Source organism: Danio rerio, chromosome 18, assembly GCF_052040795.2.
Source record: "Danio rerio strain M-AB ecotype USA chromosome 18, GRCz13ab, whole genome shotgun sequence".
In the NCBI taxonomy this organism is placed as follows: Eukaryota; Metazoa; Chordata; class Actinopteri; order Cypriniformes; family Danionidae; genus Danio; species Danio rerio.
The window spans coordinates 51,449,874-51,476,410 of record NC_141038.1 but is presented as its reverse complement, the minus strand read 5'-3'; the positions used below and the strand labels follow the sequence as shown (position 1 = coordinate 51,476,410).

The window sequence follows — 26,537 nt, the reverse complement described above, 5'->3', positions numbered from 1 at the left end:
CAGTTGTTTTTCCCTCCCAGCTCCTCTGTAGTCTCAGCCTTTGGTCTAGACCCCTCCAGCGAGCCTGCTGTTCTCCCACGCTCCCTGTGTCTCTCATTAGACACCTCCACGTGGACCGCTACCCCTCCACCAGGTTGGCTACAAAAGAGAAGCTGAAAGAAAGAAGGCAAGGTTCTCCAAGCCCCTCTCGGTACCACATCCAAAGAAACAAAAATGAAAACATGGCCAACTTCCCACTGTCCCTCTGGCAAGCAGAGACGTCTGATCAAGAGAGGAGACAAGAGAGGAACAACTCAGAAGCCCAGACCTTTAATGTGTCTGCGCAAAGATGTCACACAGGGAAGGCGGTCTTCTGAATCTCAGCACCCTGCCTTTAGCTGGGGAACAGCGGGGAATCATAGGCCAGCGCTCCCATCCTTATACCTTGTGTAAAGTGCTGCCGGAGCTTTGTACCACCACTACAGAGTCCCGTGGTGATAGTAACGAGGCATTTAAAAAGCACGAGATGCCGAAAAATGAAAGCCTGTGACTTCCAAAGCACGAGGCCTGAGCAGAAACCATTTCAGTCTGCTTGTTATGAGACTCATTTCTGTGAAGAAAAAAAAAAAATCTAAATAAGGGAGGAAAATCAAAGGAATGTTTTTTGGACTACTGTACTACTTGTTCTTGTTTTTGGTTAGCTAAAATAATTACGATTTCTGGGTTGACAGATGTGTTATCATGGATTCTGCAGAGCATATTTGGAAGATGTGTGTGTGCAAACCTGAAAGTCTGTGGAGCCGAAGAAACCGCCTCTCGCATCTCACCACATCTTGCATAACTAAATACAGCCTTTACCTAAACTTTGCCTGAGGCTTCTCGTCGTAGTCAATCAATAAGCAGGGTTTCACAGCTTGTAGAGAGGTCGTACAGAGGCTTGACTCAAACACAGCGGCTGCGGAGGAACCTGAGGCACTGGACACACGTAATCCATATCAAGGAGGTTCGGATCGCACACCAAGATCAGACCCGGGTAGGGGGCATACCTTTCCTGGTCAGGAATTAGAGATGAGACCGACCTCTCGCAGGGCACGGAGTGGATCAAACTGTAAAAAGAGAGGACGATAGATTCAATTTTTAGCCAGCAAAGTGCAAACTAACTCCTGAAACTAACACCGGCCCTAGACGCCTGCCTTGGGAGGATTAATCTGAAGAGAACGGTTAGCAGAACTTGTTTCAAGCAAGTACAAAATGAGCATGATGCAAAAGCAGTGAAATAAATAAATTTGAAATACTTATATGCTGTAATAAGGAAAAAACACAGCTATATTTTAAAAATTAGGACACGGCCCCTTACTTTCAGATACTTACGCTATCTGTTCATATTGTCCTCCTGCTTTTTTTTGGTTCATTCTACCTTTCTTGTCTTTCCCAATGTTACTTTAGTGGTTGCATTAAGGTTGACTTGCCCCAAGGAAACGCAGAGGTACTCAATATACTCTTATTCCATTAGGAGGGATACTGTCTGCTTCAGTGCGCACAAAAAAGACTGCTCTGTTTTCCTGGTGTGACAAACCAGAGCTAATACAATAACAAATGCTGCGACATCAATAATGAATTTTTTTTTTGTGTGCCTGTGTGCTTTCTTTAGGGAAAGGAGCAGCGGAGGAGTGGAGGTGTTCGGAAGACCCTGGGAAGTCAATACAGAGATGTGGACCATATTATGCGCAAAACTTTATCAGCATGGCTCGGCAAAAATTCTCCAAACAATTCATTAAAGCACATTGGAGGTGGCTTCCCGAAGTTCTCCTTTGTAGAACACGATAAAGCAGGGGACTTAATTAAAAACTCATTATGTTAGAGATGTTTTCGCCGTGTCTTTTGAGAAAGCGTGTCGCACATCTCTGTCATGTACTGAACAGGCGGAGAGATGCACACACATACACACAGATGCAGAGAGATTCTCGCACACACTTGAGTACTGTGTGCTGTAAGGGTTGAGGCTGTTTTGTGCATGCTTTATCTATTGGGCCAGGTTCTTGCTAGCTTTCGAAGGGTTTCAGAAACACTGTGTATAGATATGAGCTCAATTGCACAATCTGCTGCTACAGGTAGCAATGTAACACTAAGATGTCAGAATGTAATCTGGGTTTAATAATTATCTAATACCAGTAGCCTAATTTTTGGTGATTGAGAATGAAAAAATTTAGCTACTATAAATCAGGAGCTTGACTAGATAGGCACATGTTATTGATAAGGAATTGATACAAATTAATAGTAGGTTATCTGACTCTGCAAACAATAAAGTTGATGGAATGAAGATTTAGCGTAGCTGCTATTTATAGTTTATTTGATATTAATGTTAATATAATGATGTTAATATGATATTAATATTAATGTAGTGTGAATGTAATTTAAAGAAATGCATCTAACTGTATCCTTCAGATATGTAAATCATTTACTTAAAAGATATATGATCTCTAGTTTTAATCTGAGAGAGTCTGTCTGTCTCTTGGACATTATCTGGAAGATTATTCCAGAGTTTAGGAGCCATAAATAAAAATGCTTGACCTCCTTTAGCGGACTTTGCTGTACAGAAGCCTTGAGTTTTGAGATTTTAAAGAAAGGGTGGGATTGCAATGAGACAGACGGTTGGATAAATTAACATTTAGATATATTAACATCTATTTGGATAGATAGACTATTTCATGCCTTATAGGTAGGCCTACACGAAATCTGCATGCGCAGATTTTTCGCAGATTTTTAGCCCATCATTAATTCTGTTTATTTACTTGAGTAAATGTGTGTAAATCTATATTTATTCAGTTTTTAAATTAACTACAGAAATAATATTGACTAATGTGAAAATGTTCATCTGATTCATGTACAATACAGTTTGTTAACTCATATTCTTTTTGTTTTTTAGTAGAGATATTAAATGAGAGACTTGCTTTGTTTACCAAGTAAAGTGAATCTAACTGGATTTGCATTTTAAACATTGAATAAATATTAAAAAAAAAAAAATATATATATATATATATATATATATATATATATATATATATATATATATATATATATATATATATATATATATATATATATTTATTTCACATGTTAAGGCTTTAGTTAGGATACTCTCAAAATATATCCGCAGAAATCCGCAGACTTTTACCAAAATACTCTGCAGAAAAAGCAAAAAACTTCCGCAGATTCTGCCAGCCCTACTTATAGGTAAGAAACAATATTTTACAATCAATACAGAACTTAACAGGATGCCAGTGTAAATAACGCAAGAGCAAGGTGATATGATCATACTTTTTTTACCCTGGTAAGAACTCTGGCAGCTGCATGTTTACACTAACTCAAGTTATTAATAGCAGCATGAGCGCCACTAGCTGGTATGGGCCCTATGAAAACTTTATGGTGGTTATATGGATGAAAGTGAAGACTTTGGGTGGGGTTTACAGTGGTATCATGGACAAAATTAAAGAACGGGATTGGGGTGGAGTGTCACAGATGAAAGCGAAAAGGCTGGTGGGGGTGCATGGTTTGAGGATGACAGCAAGGGGGGAGGATGGGGGGGGGGGTGTTTTGGTATAGGGTTAGTGGTATCCAGGACGAAAGTGAAGACCGGGGGGTGGGGGGTGATACGGCGCAGACAAAAGTGAGGGGGGTGGATGGTTTGATTGGACCTATTAAGAGTAACCCTGCACCCCCCCCCCCCCCACCTTAGTAGCGTCCTTGATTAGCAAATGCCAATTGGATTTGGTGGTATCCAGGATGAGAGTGAGGACTGGGGTGTTGGGGGATGATGTGGTGCTGAAAAAAGTGGTTTGGGGAGGGGGGGGGGTTGTGCCCATTAATAGTTAATTAATTAATAACCCCCCCCCCCCCCCCCCACACACACACACATTCACACACCTTATTGGCATCCTTGATAAGCAAATGCCTTACAACCAGAAAACAGAGCATTAGAGTAATCTAGTCTAAAGGTCATAAAAACATGAACTAGCTTTTCTGTTTCTGAGATAGATGCCATTCTTTTTAGCTTAGTGGTATTTCTGAGATGAAAGAAGGCTGCTTTTGTGACATGAGAGATTTTATTCAAAAGTTAAGATGCTGTCTAATATAACACCCAGATCTTTGACAGTAGAACTAATACTAACATTGTATCCCTCTATCTGCTGGTTGAGTTGTGGGTCTAGTAAGATGCATCTTTATCATCATCATAATTTGCATAATAATCAATTCGATCTTTCCTGTATAGAGTATTGTTTTGTTTGTGTGATGACGAGGTGTCCATAAAAGGAGCTTGTGGTGCCAATAAAGATGTGCCACCACTGGTCACGCTGTCACCGTAACCGGTGCTGTCATGTTCTCTTGCTTTCTCTGTTTCCCTTTCATCCTGCTCTCATGTTCCTCTTCTCTCCCACCTTTGTGATTAGAGTACTTCCTCATGTTTTACACAGCAGCGCCTGTGCTTTCCACTGAAGGCGTATTTATCATTCTTGCCCTCTATCTTCCTCACCCCCTTCAAGGCAATGCAACCCATTTGAATATCAAGGCTACGGTTGACAATGGAGAGACACTTGAGAGCACAAAAAAACAACAACCTCTAGCTGGCTTCAAGGGCCAAGCAGGAGAAGAGAGGTCTGACAGCAGTAAGGAGCTCTTAGCATACATGAGTCTAAACAAAGCAACAGTCAAGGGAGGTGGACCACTCACACACAAAAACACACACACACACAGAAACACACGCAAAGTGTGCCAGGGGAAAACACACCTGGGGATGGTGGAGAAAAACATACTCTATCATCTGTTACAGCTGAGAGAAGGAAACCTGTGCTTCACGTTAGTTCACTTACAGATACACCTGAGCTAGTCAACTCATGATTTGATTTATATGGATAGGATAAAGAGAAATGTTTGAGTATGCACTACTGATTTCTGAAAATACAGTAATGGGCCAAGGGGAAATGCAGTGGCGCAGTAGGAAGTGCTGTCGCCTCACAGCAAGAAGGTCGCTGGGTCGCTGGTTTGAATCTCGCACGGCTCAGTTGGCGTTTCTGTGTGGAGTTTGCATGTTCTCCCTGCATTCGTGTGGGTTTCCTCAGGGTGCTCCGGTTTCCCCCACAGTCCAAAGACATGTGGTACAGGTGATTTAGGTAGACTAAATAGTAAGTAGTGTAGGATTGTGTGTATGAATGAGCGTAAAAACTTGCTGGATAAGTTGGCGGTTCATTCCGCTGTGGCAACCCTGGATTAATAAAGGGAATAAGCCGACAAGAAAATGAATAAATGAATGGCCCATTTCCAATGAGTGGTACAGTTCGGTATACTTTTATGGCCATTTAGACAGTCAAAAGGTACGGTACCTACAAGTGAACTGTACGTTATCAATTTTTGGGTACCCTTTCGGAAGGGTACCTAGTAGGCATGGGCTGGGATAAGATTCTGACGGTATGATAACTTTGGATGTAAATATCACAGTTTTACATTATCCCGGTGTTAAGATTACTGCTCTAAAATGTATTCTTTTTAAATGCCTGGGTAAAAACAAAACTTTTTTCCCCTTTGTACACAATTTATTTTAATTTGGGAAACATTTAAAATATTTGAAACAGTAAACATGTCAGGCTAATTAATTCAAATGAATTCTGCTGTCATTTGTATAAAAAAATACAATTATTTATGATATAAAATGACATTTTTGGATATCTGTTCTGCTGGAGATACTGCAAAAAAAAAATGTAAATAAAAAAAATCTTACTCATACCTTAGGAACGGTATTACAGAAAAGTTTGACGGTTTTAAAACCTTGACTTTTCCAAATAGCCGTATATCTTGAACATGGTTATTGTCCCATGCCTAGTACCTAGCACAACAAAAGGCTACCAAAAGGCAGAGCAAGACATGAAGCTAAACGTTATTGGTTTACAGCATAGATATATACACTAGATATCGCCTGGCCTATTTTTGTCTATTGGACGGAATGTGTCAATAGCGCCGCCATCTTGCTACAGGGTAGCGCTCCTTTGAAATGAATGCGGGACCAAGGTACAGTGGAGGACTGTGGCCATCCAAAGTCAGAGATATACACATATACACATATATCTATGATCGGGAGTTTTCCTGGATGTTAGTATGTAATTTTTTTTTTTCTAATTACTAAAATTATAATTTTACCTCACTTTTCTACATTGATGGATCAGTGACCGCACGGGCATTCCTGACAGAAAGCTTGTGTTTGTGTGTACAGAAATGTACTATTCACCCTCCCTGTTAAATTTGATCTGATCATGTCCTGAAACACAGCTCCTCTCCTGCTTTCACTTCTCATACTGACGGAGGGAGTGATTAGTGTGTGAATGAATCCCACAAACGACTCTTTCACCAACGTTAGCCGACAATAATACAAGTTTCTGGCAGCGCAGCATCTCGTTGTCATATTTCTTTTGCATTGTTTGCTGATTTTAGTCAACAAAACTAGCATAAGCCGAGTATTTAGTGCGAGCTGGAGCTTCTTTGTCTTATGGTGAATGCAGTAAGTGACTGTTTTCATCAATAAAATTACCTGATTAGCACAAAAGTTCAGAACATATAAAAACTGAAAAAAAACTTAATATTACCCATGAAATGTTCTGCCTTTGTGCTTTGTTTTTTTTGTTTGCTCGTTTCTACACCCGTAGACAGCGCTAAAGTCCCGCATCTTCACGTAATAACTCTGTCTTGACTAGTGCGGTTGAATGACATTTGTCCTGGGAGCACTGTACCAATGTGGCGGCGCTATTAACGCATGCTCAGGGTCCCTATGCGATATCTACTGTAAATATCTATGGGTTTACAGCAGGAGTGCTCAATTCTGTTCCTGGAGATCTACCTTCATGTACAGTTTAGCTCCTACCCTGATCAAACCCACCTGAACCAATTAATTAGGACCTGAAATCCACTGGATAATTACAGACAGGTGTGTTTGATAAGGGTTGCAACTGAAATCTGCAGGAAGGTAGATCTCCAGGAACAGGATTGGCCAGCCCTGGTTTACAGAGATACGTCACTGGCTCGCGGACAAGCAGGAGAATGAAAACAAAGGAAGCACCATTTTTAAATACACAGCCAAGACATTACATCGTGATAATATATACATATAATAACAAGCCATGGTCGACCCGAGCTCTAACAAACCTTGTCGTCGTCTTGATGAACAGCCGCAAAGGGTAGAAGAGCAGAATCTACCGTGTGCCCTGTAGTTGTTTACAAGGTCGTCTAAAGCATGAGCGGTTTCGCTTTCTTCCATGTGCTCGCCGCACATCTATATTTGAAATAACGAACTTCTTGAGCTGATGATAATAACAACGTGTGCATGATTATTGAAGAGGTTCTGACATCTGATCTTTTCACACAAGCGTGAGAGTGAAGAGTGAAAAAACAAAGGAGAAGCTGAAAAAATAAAGGAGCGAATGATTTTTTCAGCAGCCTAAAACATGAACAAACTGCCTTGTTTAATTAATATTGTCGCCTTTTGGACTATTATGAACTCAGAATGACAGAGAGGCGAAAGATGTGTTTGCCCCAATGTGTTGCTATTTTCAAACCAATGCAACCTTAATTGTTCTGCAATCATATCCAATCTAGCAACAACCTGCACTGTAATAAAAGCCTAAAAGGGGCAGTTTCAAAAAGATATAAATCAATATTTGTGTGGTATTTTGAGCTGAAACTTCGCACATACACTCACATTGTATCTTGTAAAAAGATGCATAATAGGTGCCCTTTAAAGTGCCCTATCAGCGTTTTGACACACACAGATTAGCACCTTCTGTTTGCGTGCCATGTATGATCTGGCTGCCATTGCATGGCAATCATTTGATGCTCAAAATCTGAAGCTCTGGATGCACATCAATACTGCAGACGAACCGTACAGACAGCCTGGCAGAGCGCATAATGCGTGGCGGAGGAAAATCAGCATCTCTAGAGGTTGACACGAGGTGCCATATGCCATGTGACACATGCTACTGTACACACGTGGATACACACATAAGGACACGCACAACTGCACACACTCTCATTTACATCAGCTTAAGGTGGAATGACACATTGTGACACTAAGCTGCACTCTAAACGTGGCTATTGGAGGTGCTTCTGTGTAATAGTTCTCACTAAAATGTTAATTCTTTCTGTTATCACTAATTCGTTCTCTTGCTGTTCCATGATTATTTTTTTTTCCATATTTTCAGCACATTTCTAAACATAATAGTTTTAATAACTCATCTCTAATAACTGATTTATTTTATCTTTGCCATGATGGCAGTACATAATATTTGACTAAATATTTTTCAAGACACTTCTATACAGCTTAAAGTGACATTTAAAGAATAATTAGGCAAGTTAGGGTCAATAGGCAAGTTATTGAATAATTATTGTTTGTTCTGTTGAAGATTAAAAACAAATATTGCTTTAAGGGGCTTATAATATTGAGCTTAAAATGACTTAAAAAATTAAAAACTGCTTTTTTTTCTAGCTAAAATAAAACAAATAAGACTTTCTTCAGAAGAAAAAATATTATCAGACATACTGTGGATATTTCCTTACTCTGTTGAACATCATTTGGGAAATTTTTGAAAGGAAAAAAAAAAAAAAAAAAAAAAAAAAAAAAATATATATATATATAATAAAAATATATAATAAATAAATAAATAAATATATAATAAAATCAAATAAATAAATAATGAATAAATAATGAATAAAAAATATATATATATAAAAAAAAAAAAAAATATATATATATATATATATATATATATATATATATATATATATATATATATATATATATATTGACCAAGACTAAAATAATAATAGTTATTAAAAAAAAAGTAAATACCTTTATGCTTGGGTTATTCTGACCAAAAATAAAATAAAATAAAATAATTTTAGTAAATTTAAATTTATAAACTTTTATAAACAGTTTTATTAAACAAATAAATAGTGTTATTCTGAAATATTTTTTTTTTTTAAACTTCACATATCTGTGTCTGTTTAATAAATTAAGGCTACAAATACACCACCACCACCGACCTAAACAGCTGATACAAGGCAGGATGGATCCATGCGTTTATGTTGTTACCAAACTCCAACCCGACCATCTGAATGTGGCAGCAGAAATGGAGACTCATCAGAGCAGGCAACGTTTCTCCAATCGTCTATTGTCCAGTATTTGTCCCAGTAGATCAGCATTTTCTGAAATACTCAGACCAGCCCGTCTGGCACCAACAACCATGCCACGTTCAAAGTGACTTAAATCCCATTTCTTCCCCATTCAGTTTGAACTGCAGCAGATCGTCTTGATCATGTCTACATGCCTAACTGCATTGAGTTGTTGCCATGTGATTGGCTGATTAGACATTTGCGTTAACCAGCAACAGGACAGGTAAATAAAGTAGCTGGTGAGTGTATAAGAAAATGTGATAATAATAAAATGTAACATCATCTGAGTCTGGCTACTCTGTGTAATACCTCTAAGCAAGCAAACCAAGGGCGACAACAGCCAGAAAAAAAGAGCATTCGAGTTTGTGTTACTAACATTATTAGCAGACCTCGGGGGAAAAAAAGACAAAGTAAAGAGGTAAGAAATGTATGGTGTGACTGCTTTAATAAGCGCTGTGCATGAAAGTGCTGATAGTACATTGCTGCTGCTCATCTATTCTGCGTCCGGTGGCTCCGCTGGAATCATTGCACTGCTCGGGGGAATTTCCTCCGAGAATTTCCTCCTAAACAGCCCATTTGTGTGACACTACAAATGCAACACAAATTGTTTAAACCCTTCATTTGCATTTGCACCCTCACTAAACGGAGAAACATCATTACTGCGTAAGTTTGCCAAGCAGAGCGCGGTAAATGATGAGAACTGTATTTTCCCGGACACAAAGGAATGCATTTCTCCTGCATTAGTATGCTGGTGAGGAGAGGGATGCTATTTGTTTCTCTCCGTTCTCTCTGATCGTTGCAGAAGAAACACATTTGCTTGTATTAAAATGCGCGAGGTGTTGATAATGACCCCCCTCTGCCACCTGTCTGCACGGATCATGTGCACAAAATATCTGATCTCATTTCAGCTGTGCATCCAAATTGTGATTTTATTGTGGTTTACGATGTTTTAGAGAAAGCTTGAAAAGGCAAGTGTTTATTTTATTAAAAATCAGCTTGAGATTAATTTTATAAGTAAACTTGCCCAGAATATTACACACTGTGAAATGCCCAGATCTGAAGTCGCACTAGTTGTGATGTCACTATAGATGGCTCAACATAATGCATTAAAGCATTCATAACATAAAGCAGTGAGTATTTATTCATTTATTTATTTATTTTATTGAAAGAAGCAACATTTCTTTAAGCATGTTTTTTATATATAAAAAGTTAAATAATTTAAACAGATAAAAAAAAAAAACTATTACACACTATAACTACTGTGTCCTGTTTTACCCTCCATGCTTGACTCATTTTAACAATGAAAAAATAAATAAATAAATAAATAAAAATAAAATAAAAATAAATGAATAAAAAAAAAAATAAATAAATAACACCATTGTTTTCAAATTAAGGTAAAATTTAATTAAATTTAATAATTAAACAAACTTTACATTAATTATGTTTTTTTTATATTCTATTTTAACCTTCATACTTGGGTCATTTTGACCAATAATTAAATAAATAAATAGAAATAAAGTACCTTCATGCTTGGGTCATTTTGCCAAAAAAAAAAAAAAAAAAAGATATATGTGTGTATATATATATATATATATATATATATATATATATATATATATATATATATATATATATATATATATATATATATATAAATTTCATTCATGCTTGGTCATATACAATCAAAAGTACAGTAAAATGTAATTTCATTTAATAAACAAATAAACTAATAAATAATCAAACAACAATAATAATACAAATAATTACTCTGATGTACATTATGTTTTATTATATCAATTTTAACCTTCATGTTTGAGTCATTTTGACTAAATAATAAAAAATAAATAAAATAAAAAATAAAGTATCTTCATGCTTGGGTCAATTTGACCAAGACTAAAATAATAATAAAGAGTTATAAAAAAAAAAAAAGTAAATACCTTCATGCGTGGGTCATTCTGACCAAGAATAAAATAAAATAAAATTAAATATAATTAAATATAATTAAATATTTTATTTTTATTAAATATAATGAAGTAAAGTAAATTGTAATTTAATAAAACAAATAAATAGTGTTAATCTGAAAGAAATTATTTTTTAACTTCACACTTGGGTCATTTTGATAAAAAAAATAATAAAATAAATAAATAAAAACAAAAACTAAAGTAAAGTATCTCCAGACATGGGTAAATATATATATATATATATATATATATATATATATATATATATATATATGATAAAAAGGTAAATAAAAGTAAAATTTAAATAAATAAATAATCTGACAGAAACAATTATATGAAAAAGAGTCTAAATTAGTGATAAAAGATTTATAGATGTAAAAAATGAGTAACAGGTAAACTTAGTAATGCTGAAGATAACTAATGTTTAATCTATCCAGTTTCATTCATACATTTTCTTTTCAGCTTAGTCCCTTTATGAATCTGGGGTCACCACCGCGGAGTGAACCACTAACCTATCAAGCATATGTTTTACACAGCGCTTGCCCTTCCACCTGCAACCCCTCACTGGGAAACACCCATACACTTCCATTCACACACAAACACTACGGACAATTTAGCCTACCCAAATCCCCTATAGTGCATGTGTTTGGACTGTGGGGGAAATCAGAGCACCCGGAGGAAACCCACACCAACACAGGGAGAACATGCAAACTCCACACAGAAATGCCAATATCTCTGTTAGTGACAAATGTCTTCAAAAAAATTAACCCTGCATATTTGACATTAGCTGAAGAAATCTGTCAATCCCAGGGTCCCGTTTCATAAATTAAATTATAGAGAGGACATTAATTAGTAATAAACAATAAAAAGGACTTAAAAGAATTGAGAAAATGAAATCTCAGCAGCTCGCAGGCCTCGGGCTGAGTACGTCTCAACAGTCCCAACAAATCTGAGCTGTCAAATGACAGATTTATGAGCTCAGAACGCCTCTGCCTGCTGATTTTAAGCGGCCCTGAGTTTTGGGCTGCTGGTTCTGAGCCATCAAGCGTCATTCAAATCCAGCCATGTTGTTGAAAAAGTCGAGCGGAAGATAGTTAGTGTGAGTTCGGCACATGTTTATACAGAAGATGGTAATGTGGAAAACTAGTCCATCCCTGTCAATCAGATGTCAGGGATTTCAAACTAATGAGAGGGAAATTACAGCATGCGGGCTGATGTATCAGCGTCCCACACGGTGCTCAGGTTACTCCATTAAATTCATCCCAAAAAATCTTTATATATACAGTTGAAGTCAAAATGATTAACCCTGCTGTGATGTTTTTATTCTTTTTCAAATATTTCCCAAATGATGTTTAACAGAGCAAAGGGATTTTCACAGTATTTCCTATAATATTTTTTTCTTCTGGAGAAAGTCTTATTTGTTTTATTTCAGCTAGAATGAAAGCAGTTTTTTTTTTTTAAGGTCAATATTATTAGCCCCCTTAAGCAATATTGTATCGGGAGTAGCCACAGAATAACCCATTATTATACCAACCCAAGCTCATTCTGGAAACGTAGCCCTGCGGACATTTCTAGAGATCGTGATTTACGTGGCTGGAGGTACGTATGGCCGCATTTTGTTTTTTATCAAGCGAACGCTACGGGGCGTTATGACGCCGCTCCTCCTCTTCGCGCTCGCTGGCTGACGGCTCACCTCCTCCGTGTGGAGGGCTTTCCCGCCATAACCAGTTTGTCTGCTTAGCTCGCAGCGATACGTCAGAGTAGTGGAGGCCTGGAGGGAGGACGAGCCGGCCACGGCGATGAACGGGATCGAGTCCGGGTAAGAGAGGTTCCAGAAATCAGGTAAGATGAAAAACAGAATCCAAAAAATAAAAGCGTACGAGTTCGTGACGGGGCGAGATCCAAAAACGCGGTCAAAATCAGACGAAGGCTTTTGCTTTTTTTTCTGGACGGCTTTTGCAAATCGTCGCTTGGGTTTAGGGAAGGAGGACGAGGAGGGTGGCTGGGTCGGTCAAATCGGTCAATCGTTCAGTCGTTCAGCCAGTTAGTCGGACGAACGGTTGCTCTGCTTCGGCCTCCGGCAGCTTCTCACGCGAGAACAGCGCGGGCGCGAACGGCGCGCGCTCCCGAGAGCCGTCCAAGACGCGAAAAAGCGCGCACAGCGGCCTCTCGCGGATTCGCGAAAACAAAAACTGCTCGAATACGTACCCCCCTGGGACGTATTTTACGGTCTCCAGAAACATCCGCGGGGCTACGTTTCCACAATGAGCCTGGGTTGCATTATACAGTGACTTGCCTAATTATTTAAACTTGCTTAATTAATCTAGTTAAGCCTTTGAATGTCACTTTAAGCTGAATACTAGTGTCTTAAAAAAAAAAAAAAACTGGTATTAAATATTATGTGCTGTCATCATGACAAAGATAAAATAAATCAGTTATTAGAGATGAGTTATTAAAACTATTATGTTTAGAAATGTGTTGAAAAAATCTTCTCTCTGTTAAACAGAAATTGGGGTAAAATATAGAATAATTCGGGAGGGCTATTAATAACTGTACAGTATATATTTACTCATGCACCCTTATTCATTCATTTTATTAATCCGGGGTCGCCATAGCGGAATGAACCGCCAACTTATCCAGCAAGTTTTTACGCAGCGGATGCCCTTCCAGCCGCAACTCATCTCTAAGTAACACACACACACACACTCATACACTATGGACAGTTTAGCCAACCCAATTCACCTGTACCGCATGTTTTTGGACTGTGGGGAAAATTGGAGCACCCGGAGGAAACCCACGCGAATGCAGGGAGCACATGCAAACTCCACACAGAAACACCAACTGAGCCGAGGCTTCCGGTAGAATGCTAAAAACTTCAGTTTACAGCGTGTACAACTGGTAATTTGCGCCCCGAAAATGGGTTTCAATAACGTTTTTAATGGATAACAGAGTGTTTTTGTGACACACAACTTAGAAATGTGGCCTGTCAGCTGTTAGCTCAGCGGCTCTTTAACACACACAGAGAGAGAGAGAGAGAGAGAGAGAGAGAGAGAGAGAGCAAACCAGAGTACTGGCATGAAACTTAACAGGTATGAAAGTCGTGCAATTTACAAAAATGAGCAATAAAAGTCTGTTATTGATCCTCTGCTGCTGATTTGCTGTTCATTCTAATCGCGAGCTGTTTGTGTTTTATTTCGTGTGTTGTTTTTATCACGGTTTGTGTTTTCTGTCATTTGGAAATGACACTAACCTATATTTTCACTTTGTCACAGTTATTAAATCAGTGTGTCAGTAGCACAGTACAGGCTACGTGTGTGTGTCAAACATTTTGGTGAATTACATTTGTTTGGGCTGGGTATATATTTGAAATAAAGAGAAAATGTTGACTTTAGCGATGACGAGGCTTCATTTATACTGCAGAAGATGCCGTCTGACAATGAGGGGAAAATGCCTCACAGCAGCTGTTTTCCATCCTATTAGATCGCATTTCTTTAAATGATCAGTCCAGGAGATGCTGCTGATGGACAACAGTATTAGTACAAAGAGGATAAAAGCAGGTAAAATAGATTAAAACTATCGTTTCAAAGCTGTCCAAATGTGACTGTTTACACACATCAGCTGCCGACCGGAAGTTCTTCGCATTCTCCTTGCGCATACACGCAAAGCATAATGGGTAATTTTGCATTCCAAGAAAAAGGTCTATATATTAGGATAGTAAGGAGTTTGATGCCATTTTCTTTGTAAAACCTTTTGACCTCTGTTTTTGGTGTTAGGTAGTTAGGGTAGTGAATTGTACTTTCTTTTCTTTTTGATTAGGCTATTAGAGATTTAACATGAAGGATTTTTGGTTTGTTATTTTGGCCTTGTCAGCTCCCGAATTCAAACCCCAATAACTCTTTGACTTAATTTCCGTTTTCTTGTCTTTCATGTTGTGCACCATCCCTAGACGTTGCGTAACAACATAGCCTGAGTATTAAAAAGGCTCTATCTCAGAACATTGAAGTCAACTCCAGGCTCGTGAAAGAGTTTAACAGAAGCTCTTTCCATCTCAGTCTGAAGCATATCTCAGATTTTAGATGGAAAACGGAGAATAAGTGAGGCTGGGCAGTGAACTGAAGTGTTTTAGCGCACAACTCAAAGTCATCTGTCTCTGCAGCTCAACACCTCTCGGACAGGCATTCTGCACACTGACACACACGTTTATGATGAAAAGTGCGACTGCAAACTCCAGCGCACTTCATATGCATGTGTGGGCTGCAGAGTGTCCAACAACAGTCACGTCCAAATGCTGATTTATGACATTTCTGACATTGCCGGGTTGTTTATTGCCCGCCTCCCAGCCTCTTGTGTCTTTAATATCTTTTGATGGGACTTCAGGAGGAAAGATAAGGCAGGAATCCATAGCGCATCAGCCAAGAAGAGCTGCAATATTGAGACACTACCAAAATAGAAGCAATCCACTTTTTCGCCTGGAGGGAATTATCTTGCCTAGCCATAATTGGCAGGACAAAAACAAAAAAATAAATAAAATACAATCGATATTTAGATATCAAAGGCTGCTGGATTCATCAGCGTGTTTGTTTTTTTGGCGTAACCTTGAGTTCGACTGATGGGTGTGATGGGGCTCGGGTTAAGACGAGGAGGAATCACATAGATTTTTCTCTTCTTTTTTTTTATCTCTCAGTTCGGCTCTTCTCATCTTTGTTCATGATGTATTCATTTGGCTGGTTACATAAAAGCCTCTGAGCCAAAGCTCTGATTTATCAGAAAACCCTCTGAGAGCTAAATATACATATATGAGAAGCTCAAATACACTGTACAATTGGCCAACTCTTACCTAAAGATCGATTTCTACCTCATTTAAACTATAATTTTGTCATTTTGTTACTTTAAATAATGTATTAATGTTATGTAATATTCATATTTGACAGAAAAGAATTTAACAAATTTTGAATAAAATCAAGGGGTTTATAGACTAGAGGTATTGAAACATGAAGAGAGGGGGTGGGGCATAAAGTAATAATAATAATAATAATAATAATAATAATTGTAATTGTAATTGTAATAATAATAATACATTATAAAACTGTTAGAATAATTGTCAGTTCATTCCACTGTGGTGACCCCTTTTTTATTCGTTTATTAGATATGTTTTGTTTTTTGCATAATGAAGCTATTAAAACCAGAAAAAAACATAATAATAATAATAACAGTAATAATAATAATAATAATAATAATAATAATAATAATAATAATACCAATAATATCAACAATAAAATTATATAGTATTGATAGTAATAATAATAACAATAATAATAACAATACAATAGCATTATTATTATTACTATTATTATTATTATTATATACTAATTATTAATTATTATTATTACTTATTAATATAGTAATGATAGTAGTAGTAGTAGTAGTAGCATTATTAAAATAATAATAATAATAATAATAATAATAATAATAATAATAATAATAATAATAATAATAATAATAATATAATATAGTGGTAATAAAATAATAATAATAATAATAATAATAATAATAATAATAATAATTATTATTATTATTATTATTAATAATATCTCTACTACTACTACTACTACTACTACTACTACTACTACTACTAATAATAATAATAATAATATAGTAATAATATTAATGCTGTAGTATTGATTTTAGTAATAATAATAACAATAACAACAACAATAATAATAATATAACAATATAATAATAATAAAATAATTTAGTACTAATAATAATAATAATAATAATAATAATAATAATAATAATAATAATAATGATAATAATAATAATAATAATAATAATAATAATAATATTAATAGTAATAATAATAATAATAATATGTTAATAAAGGGACTAAGGCTAAAAGAAAATGAATGAATGAATGAATGAATGAATGAATGAATGAATGAATGAATGAATGAACGAATGAATGAATGAATGCCTGCATATATTATTAGGATTCTTTAACCTTTTTTTAAATTAAATTTAACTGCTTTATTAAAGAAAAAAAATATTATTCCTTGACTATTGGTATCTAATAAATCAAAGTCATGAAATCTAACTTTGGTAAATATGTGCATATTTTAATTAGTATTATTTTTTTCACCTGTACAGTTTCCTAAAAACATTCGAGACCTGCTGGCTCAAGCAATATAACCCCAGTCACAACTGTTTGGTTATAGCCAAGAGTCTCATATCATGGTGAGTCGAAGTTGTTGCTTCAATATTTCATGCATTTCTAAATTATTAAATGTGTTTGTAATGGTCATGTAAATATATGTACTAGTACTGCTATGTATGTAAATATAAATATAACACACACACACACAAACAAATCTCCTCAACGTGTGCTATAAATAATAAATATGAAACTCAGCCTAATTTATGCTTGATTTCCTCCAAATGTGCTATATGCAACATGACCCGGCTGACCACCGTGTCATGCACGTTACAATACGGCCACATATATAATAACGCAACAAAAATAACATCTCATTTTCAACAGTCTGCGCTCTCTCGATGTGTGACCTCTGAAGTTAACCTATCGAAGAAGAGCTCCTTTCCGCAGAGGCACATGCTACGAAAACATAATTAGAAATCATTTCAAAGTAATTGCACTTAAGAGACATAAATGCATCCAGGCAAGTTTACCCTCTTTTTCTACGCAAAAAAAAAAAAAAAAAAAAACACAAACGGCGCTCATTAGTGGACTAATAATTATTCGCAAATCCTTGACCAGCTTCATCAGAGACTATTAGAACCTGTTTTACACTAATTAACTCTAAAGACATGAAGCTTTTAAAATGCTGAAGTGATTAGTGTCGAGTGGAGCACAATCAAACGCTTCGGGATCACAGTGAATACTGAAGCACGTACTGTATATTTATGACACGCTGTATGCTTAGGCCGTGCAGTTGTGATACAATAATACAAGAAAGTGCTAATGAGCAAGAGAAAGGAGACTAAAAATAAAGAAAAGGCATCAGCTTCTGTGCTAAAGGATATATATAACAAAGAAATCTCCTTTTAAATGGCCATAAACAGTCCTCCTTTATAGTCTGTAGCTCCTCCCCTAGGAATAAACCAAGTATATAAACTAATTAAAGGAGGCGAAGCAATTACGCAGAGAATAAACAGAAGCAACGGCATACATTATTTATAGAGACATTCACCGGCAAAACATATTGATAAAATGAGGGTCCTAAACAACAAAAACAAGAAGAAAATGCACACACACACACACACACACACACACACACACACTCCTGCTGTTCTACTGCTTTCCCAGATGCAAAGAGGAAAATCTGTCTAATTATGCACTACTAAGTTCAGCTACATGACAAACACAAATGTAAGCTTTATTTTAAATAACATTATTAACCTGGGATACATTAAACGTAATTTTAAGTGATTGCGTTTGTGAACAGAGATGAGCTTCTCAAGGTAAATGCCTACCTTGACTCTGTAGACTGATTTCACGCGTCTGCCATTTTCAAAAGCGAAATCGAGGCTGCGGTGGGAAGAAACCCAGAAGTATCATTGGGAGTTACATAGGAATGTTGTGTAACTGGCTGTATATCTTATCAGCGAATATAAAGTGACACAATTTTATCATTTCTCCGCCTTCCAGGTGACCCGAAGGTCCGTTCTGAATGAATGGTGAATGTAAAAAGGGATATCAGAGCTCATTTTCAGCTAAGTAAAGGGAAATGGCACTAGTTAGCTAACGTTTTCTTTCCCAAACACACGTTTTAGATGCCATTTATCAAACTCAAGTTAATAATCTGATTCTTTCACTGTTTTAGACTTGTCTTGATACTGAATTAAAAGAAAAACTGGCAATTTCGCGCTAACAGTTGAGGCAATGTTGATGGCTTTCTTAAACAGCGCTGATTTGCCATTGTGTTCACGTGTTCAACAGAAATGATTGTGATTGGCCGAGAAGGTCATCAGTTCACCCACCGCTGTATACCGAGCACAAACACAGACGAGCCGAGCGATCTGCTTGATGACTCGACTGATCTTGACGGCTGCTTCGCGCTCCAGTCCGTGTATCTGTGTTTGCACTGGGTGAACTGAGTGCAAACCAAACACAGATACACGGAGACTAAAGCACGAAGCTGTGAAGATCAGTTGAGTTATCCGCGCTCAGCAGCGCTTCCATATTAGCTGGAAATAGCCGGGTTTAAAACTTCAGTACCAGGACAACACTATTACAGACAACACGAGGGTGTGCAAAAGAGGACTGCTGTGTTTTATCACTCACCGGGTTACATAGGCTGAAGCAGGAAAGCGTCCTCACAGTGTTTAACTGGTGCCCTGAACTGAAGCCTAGGAGAACACTTAAGCTTATCACAGAGATTGTGATCTTGTTTGATGCTAAATTGCTTTTAATTGTTTAAAATAGACTTACTGAATGATACTGAGTACTGGTTACACCATTTCTGCATTTTGAAATCTCGGCAGCAGCTGGAGGTTTGTAGTACACAGCATGTTACTGCAATGTTTACAGTGCTGGTGCTATACTTCCGGGTTTCTTCCCACTGCAGCCTCGCTTTGGTTATTTAAAATGGCGGCCGCGTGAAATAAGCGTATAAGGGTCAAACAACAAAAAATAAAGTCAAGAATCTTAGTGTGACTCTGGAGTCATGTCAAAGCAGTCAGTCAATCAGCACACTATCATCTCAAAAACTTTACAAGAATTAGATGCTTTGTGTTCAGTGAGGACTTAGAGAAACTTGATCATGCTTTTATGACCAGTAGAGTGGATTACTGTAATGGGCTCCTCACTAGCCTTCCCAATAAAACAGTCAGACAGTTACAGCTCAGGAATAAACCAAGTATATAAATTAATTATGCAGAGAATAAACAGAAGCAACGACATACATTATTAATAGAGAAATTCACTGACAAAACATGTGGATAAAATGAGGGTCCTAAACAACAAAAACAAGAACAAAAAACACACACTCCTGCTGTTCTCCTGCTTTCCCAAAAAATATAGTCAAACAGTTGCAGCTCATTCAGAACGCGGCTGCCATGATTCTGACCAGAACAAGAAAATCAGAGCACATCACACCTGTTCTCAACATTATAGTGTGACCTGTCGGGCGTAGCACAGTGCTCATTTAGTAAGGGCACAGCTTAACAGACGGGTCTTAAGTCTTGATTTGAACGTGCCTAATGTTGGAGCGCATCTGATCATTTCTGGAAGATGATTCCATCTGTAGTGTATTGAAGTCCTAGGCCATTTACTGATTTATACATTACAGACACTATAACAGATCCCTTGGATTATTAGGATCAAGTAAATGAGAAATTCTAAAAGTTCATTCAAAGCAAGGTGAATCCGCCTTCAGCTATTGTGCCCCCCCTGCTGGATTCAGTTTCCAAAAATGTGATTAAATCGAAGCATTTTGCTAAGGAAAACTATGTGGTTACAGTGCACAATGCACAACAAAATGCCAATACCTAAGTGAATACATGTATGTGTGTGTGTGTGTGTGTGTGTGTGTGTGTGTGTGTAGTTCCTTCACTGAGCTGAATCTCTCCAAACCACACTCTGATTGTCAGATTAGTGTCAAAATCACTGGAGTTGACAGATGAATACAATAACTTACTGTTGCGACACACACAAAGATATATGCACATATATTAGAAGGAGCTAGTATTAGATATTGTGTTGTATTTCTATTAATTCCTCATACTGTGTGTATATATATATATATATATATATATATATATATATATATATATATATATATATATATATATATATATATATATATATATATATATATATATATATATAAATGGTCCAAAAAAGAGGAAATATCTAGTGAGCGGCAGTTCTGTGGGCACAAATGCCTTGATGCCAGAGGTCAGAGGAGAATGGCCAGACTGGTTCCAGCTGATAGAAAGGCAACAGTAACTCAAATAACCACTCGATACAACCGAGGTCTGCAGAAGAGCATCTCTGAACACACAACACGTCCAACCAAAGGAGGATGGGCTACAGCAGCAGAAGACCACACCGGGTGCCGCTCCTGCCAGCTAAGAACAGGAAACTGAGGCTACAATTCACACAGACTCACCAAAACTGGACAATAGAAGATTGGAGAAACGTTGCCTGCTCTGATGAGTCTCCATTTCTGCTGACACATTCGGATGGTCAGATCAGAATTTGGCCTCAACATCATGGATCCATCCTGCCTTGTGTCAACAGTTCAGGCTGTTGATGGTGGTGTATTCGTGTGGGGGAGATTTTCTTGTACCAATTGAGCATCATGTCAACGCCACAGCCTATCTGAGTATTGTTGCTGACCATGTCCATCCCTTTATGACCACAGCTTATCTATCTTCTGATGGCTATCTCCAGCAGGATAACGCACCATGTCATAAAGCGTGAATCATCTCAGACTGGTTTCTTGAACATGACAATGAGTTCACTGTACTCAAATGGCCTCCACAGTCACCAGAACTCAATCCAATAAAGCACCTTTGGGATGTGGTGAAATGGAAGATTCACATCATGGATGTGCAGCCGACAAATCTGCAGCAACTGTGTGATGCTCTCATGTCAGTATGGACCAAAATCTCTGAGGAATATTTCCAGTACCTTGTTGAATCTGTGCCATGGAGGATTAAGGCAGTTCTGAAGGCAAAAGGGGGTCCAACCCGGTACAAGTAAGGTGTACCTAATAAAGTGGCCAGTGAGTGTATATGTTTATTATTATTATTATTTTTTAATATATGTATCTCCTTTTTTTCTGCATATATTTTATTTGTTTAATTATTTTTTTAACAAAGCATCATATACTATATGAGTATTTTAGCATTTAAATTCAGATTTTTACTTCAGCAATAGATTAATGCAAACTTTTCCAGTGGCCAATGAGTGCTGTTTCCTCCTAACAGCATTTGTGTCAATTTTTAATTACCTCTGAGGCTTCACAACTCTAATGGATCATTTTTTACATTAAAGGAGAGAGAGAGAGAGGGAGAGAGAGAGAGAGGGAGAGGGTGAAATAAATGACCCAGGAGGTATAGAGAGAAGAAAAGCGAGTGTGTGAAGGGAGGAGAAGACCTTCAGCCACTCCTCATGCTCTTCTTTCTCTTCACTGAACTCTGATCTTTGATTCCTGGAACGAATGCCTGCCCACTAATTATATCATACATGTCTTTCCTCTCTAATTTAAAGCGACTTTGCAAGTTTTAGCATGTATTAGGTTGTGTAAGGAGGCTGCTTTCTGCACTAATGCAGGATGGAGAGCACAGATGAAGAGCTCAGTGTCGAATCACTGCTGTACTTTATTATTAGCTACAGCGTCACATTGACAGAGGACGAGGAATCAGGTCTGGGGGGAATTATTGCTGGAAAGTTAAATGGGTTTGAAACAACATGAACAAATGGTGTAAATTTGAACAGATGTAGCTGGACTTTGATAATGTTTTGTAATTTTTGGTAATGTTTGTTTGTGTAACACATGCTTCAGCCAATATAATTTATGTATTTATTTAAATGACATCTAATTATATCTATTAACCCTTATGTGCTGTTAGGGATGTTTTCATCCACTCTTGGGGTGACTGTGAGTCTTAATTTCCCCACAACTTTCTCTGTGTTTCAGCAAATGAAATCATTTTTGGTGACAAATCTTATTTTGACACATATTGTGGGAAAAAAATGTTAAAATTTTTCAAAAGCTCAACAATAAACTCAAATTGATTACCTTTCTTTATGTGGCTGTTTTTGCCCCATTGAACTCCATTATAAGAAAATTATTTAAAAAGCAAAGCCACGACAACATATTATCATGCATTTTTGATTGTTGCTGGTTTTCCCTGTTGGAAAGAGGTACAATTTGTCATTTCTACTGTTTTTACATCAAACTGGTCATATAGCTACATTTTTTATTCTTTCATTATCTAGAAAATCAGCTGTAATTGTAAACATTAAAAACTGACTTCTATTACACTTAATGACACTAAATATAAAAAAAACTAATTATACATTACGATAAAAGTCAAACCTAAAACTAAGTTTCTCATATTCTTTCTTTCTTTCTTTCTTTCTTTCTTTCTTTCTTTCTTTCTTTCTTTCTTTCTTTCTTTCTTTCTTTCTTTCTTTCTTTCTTTCTTTCTTTCTTTCTTATGAAATAAAAGCTTAAATACATAACATGAAACATACTGTTGTTTTTAGATATTGATTTATATTTAATTTATTTTAATTCGACAATATATAACTCAAAATAGACACAGACATACAGCTGTACTTAAAAATAATTATTATTTAAATTTATTTCCAAAAAATACTGGGATATTTAGTAGAGAATATTTAGTTTTCTTAATAGTTTTACAAATTATTTCTAATAACTAATTACATTTTTGTTACCATGAAAACAGTCCAAAATATGCATGCAAGTTGCTAGTATTCAACTTTAAGGCTTATTATAGGTTAACTGGGCAAGTTAAGTTAAATAGGCAAGTCACTGGACAACAGTGGTTTGTTCTGCAGTCAATCGGGAAAATAAATAAATAAATAAACAAATAAATAAATACAATACAATATATGATTAATCCGATGTTTTGTTTGGCAAATTAAAGTACATCAGATTTTCTCTAGTAAATAAATAAATAAATAAATAAACAAAATAAAATAATAATAGGAGTTATGTAAACATTGTCTTGCCCTGCTAAACAGGACTTGAGAAACATTAAAAACAATTAAACACAATTGAAACAATTTTGCCCTTGTTACCTTCTGTTTGTTTGTTTGTTTGTTATATATATATATATATATACAAACCATCAAACTAACAAACAGATAAATAAATAAATAAATAAATAAATAATAGGAATTATGTGAACATTGTCTTGTCCTGCTAAAAAGCACTTGATAAACATTTAAAAAAAAAGATTCACAATTAAAATAATATTTAAATATATTTACATGCTTTAGGTATTTATGGAAAAAAAAACACATTATTTACTTGATTACTGAATATCTCTAAAAACAAAACAAAACCGATAATTTAATAAAAAAGACAGTTAAATAAATAAATAATAAACAAACAGACAGACAGGCAGATAAACAAACAAACAAACAAACAAACAAATAAACAAATAAATAAATAAATAAATAAATAAATAAATAAATAAATAAATAAATAAATAAATAAATAAATAAATAAATAAATAAATAACAGGAACTGCATGACCATTGTCTTGCCCTGCCAAACAGCACTTGGTAAATATTTAAAAGCTATTAAAAAAAATTCTATTAATTTCATCTTCTTTAGGCATTCAAGCCATTTATTTATATATCCATCCATTTATGTTAAGTTCTTCCACTACTGGCACTGTGGTGAGAAAGAACATTTTGGATGCTGTGTGTGATTGTTTAAATATTTCAGCATATTTTATTGACCACGACTGGCGCGCAGTTCTTTCAAAATTCTCCACCCTTTGAGTTCTCCCAGCTCTTCATAACTCAATTCACAAACTGAATTCAATATTGCTCCCTCTTTTCCCTCAAATTACCACTCTAAGCGTGTGTGTGTGTGTGTGTGTGTGTGTGAGAGTGTGAGTGTGTGCTCTGCAATATATATCTGAGTGTTGTTCATTCTGAATGGACTCTTGCCGTATTGGCAGTTTTAGCTGGAGGGTGTCCTGTGAGTCTGCTTCTCCTGACGATCACCACGTCGCAGCGATTTACCAGCGCTTTGATCCACGGCTTGACACTGACGGGCAACAAATTAAGCAAATTATCTGCGCCACCCACCAGCCCGGGGCAGGAGCCTATCTCTGGCGCCGGTGGACAAGCATTGCCGGCGCGGCCCATGCTGGAGCGTAGGCTGCTAATGAAAGAAAGAAATATACAGCTCCACATAAAGCATGGATACCCAAAATCTCTGAGTGGGCTGAACATCAGGAGCTCCCACGCTCTTCTGAGACTCTGGGATTGGAGGATGGTGAATGTACAGTATGTGATGATGTGAAGCATCTGTCCAGCCTTTTATGCTGACCTGGAGAGGGTTTCCCAAACAGCAATGTGACTCACGGCTACCGAGTATACAGTTAAAGTCAATAAAAAAAAAAATAAATAAATAAATAAAAAAAAAAATAATAAAAAAAAAAAAAATATATATATATATATATATATATATATATATATATATATATATATATATATATATATATATATATATATATATATTTCCCAAATGATGTTTAACAGAGGCGAGGCAGTGGCACAGTAGGCCTCACAGCAAGAAGGACGCTGGGTTGCTGGTTCGAACCTCGGGTCAGTTGGCGTTTCTGTGTGGAGTTTGCATGTTCTCCCTGCCTTCGCGTGGGTTTCCTCCGGGTGCTCCGGTTTCCCCCACAGTCCAAAGACATGCGGTACAGGTGAATTGGGTAGGCTAAATTGTCCATAGTGTATAAGTATGTGTGTGTGTGAATGTTTCCCAGAGATAGGCTGCGGCTGGAAGGGCATCCGCTGAGTAAAAACTAGCTGGATAAGTTGGCGGTTCATTCCGCTGTGGCGACCCCAGATTAATAAAGGGACTAAGCCAACAAGAAAATGAATGAATGAATGAATATAAACATAAATATTATTAATAATTTTATATAAAAATATTATTATGAATTTATATATATATATATATATATATATATATATATATATATATATATATATATATATAGTAAAAAATAATCATTTGGTACTTTCAATACTTCAATATTTCATACTTTCAATATCTTCTTTGCTTGAAATGAGCTGATTTAATCCTGTTTATATGAACTGAGCCTTCTCCCCAGCAGGTTTGAGCTACCAGACCTGTTGCTTTAACAACAACAACTCTCAGACGAGTTTTGTAGAAACGAATGGACGAGTTTTGTGTAAAATCGTCAATAACCAAATCCAGCTAATTGTGTAATCTACTTACGAAGAACGGACCCCAGATGGAAACTGTTGTTTTGTATCTACACAACATGCAAACTCCACACAGAAACACCAACTGGTTCAGCCGGGACTCAGACCAGGGTCCTTCTTGCTATGAGGCCACAGTGCTAACCACTGAGCTACCGTGTCACCTCTTACAGTGGAAGTTATAGAAAATTAGAGATCAAGTGAAGGAGTAAAAGCAAAGTGAAGTCAGAAGGACGTCAAGAGTTCACATTAATAACAAGCATTTAGGACCTGCTTGATGATAATGCATCCTACTGTAGGCTGCTAATGTAAATCCAATTCCAACCCATCAAATATGTTTTCATTATCTTGGATGGAGACGGCGCAAGGTGATCTTCACAACAAGAAAAAGACGTAAGAAGCCATGAATGTTCTGCTGG

The 26,537-nt window shown here is 36.5% G+C and overlaps 1 protein-coding gene across 1 annotated transcript in view; it reads right to left on the bottom strand.

Moving 5' to 3' along the window:
* Nucleotides 1-294: 294 nt before the first annotated feature.
* LOC147839829 (uncharacterized) overlaps nucleotides 295-26,537 on the bottom strand; it is a 144,264-nt gene continuing 118,021 nt past the window's right edge. Inside the window, exon 6 of the mRNA XM_087292729.1 lies at nucleotides 295-1,085. The gene's annotated coding sequence lies outside the window, so the exon portion shown is untranslated. The remainder of the gene's footprint in view (nucleotides 1,086-26,537) is intronic.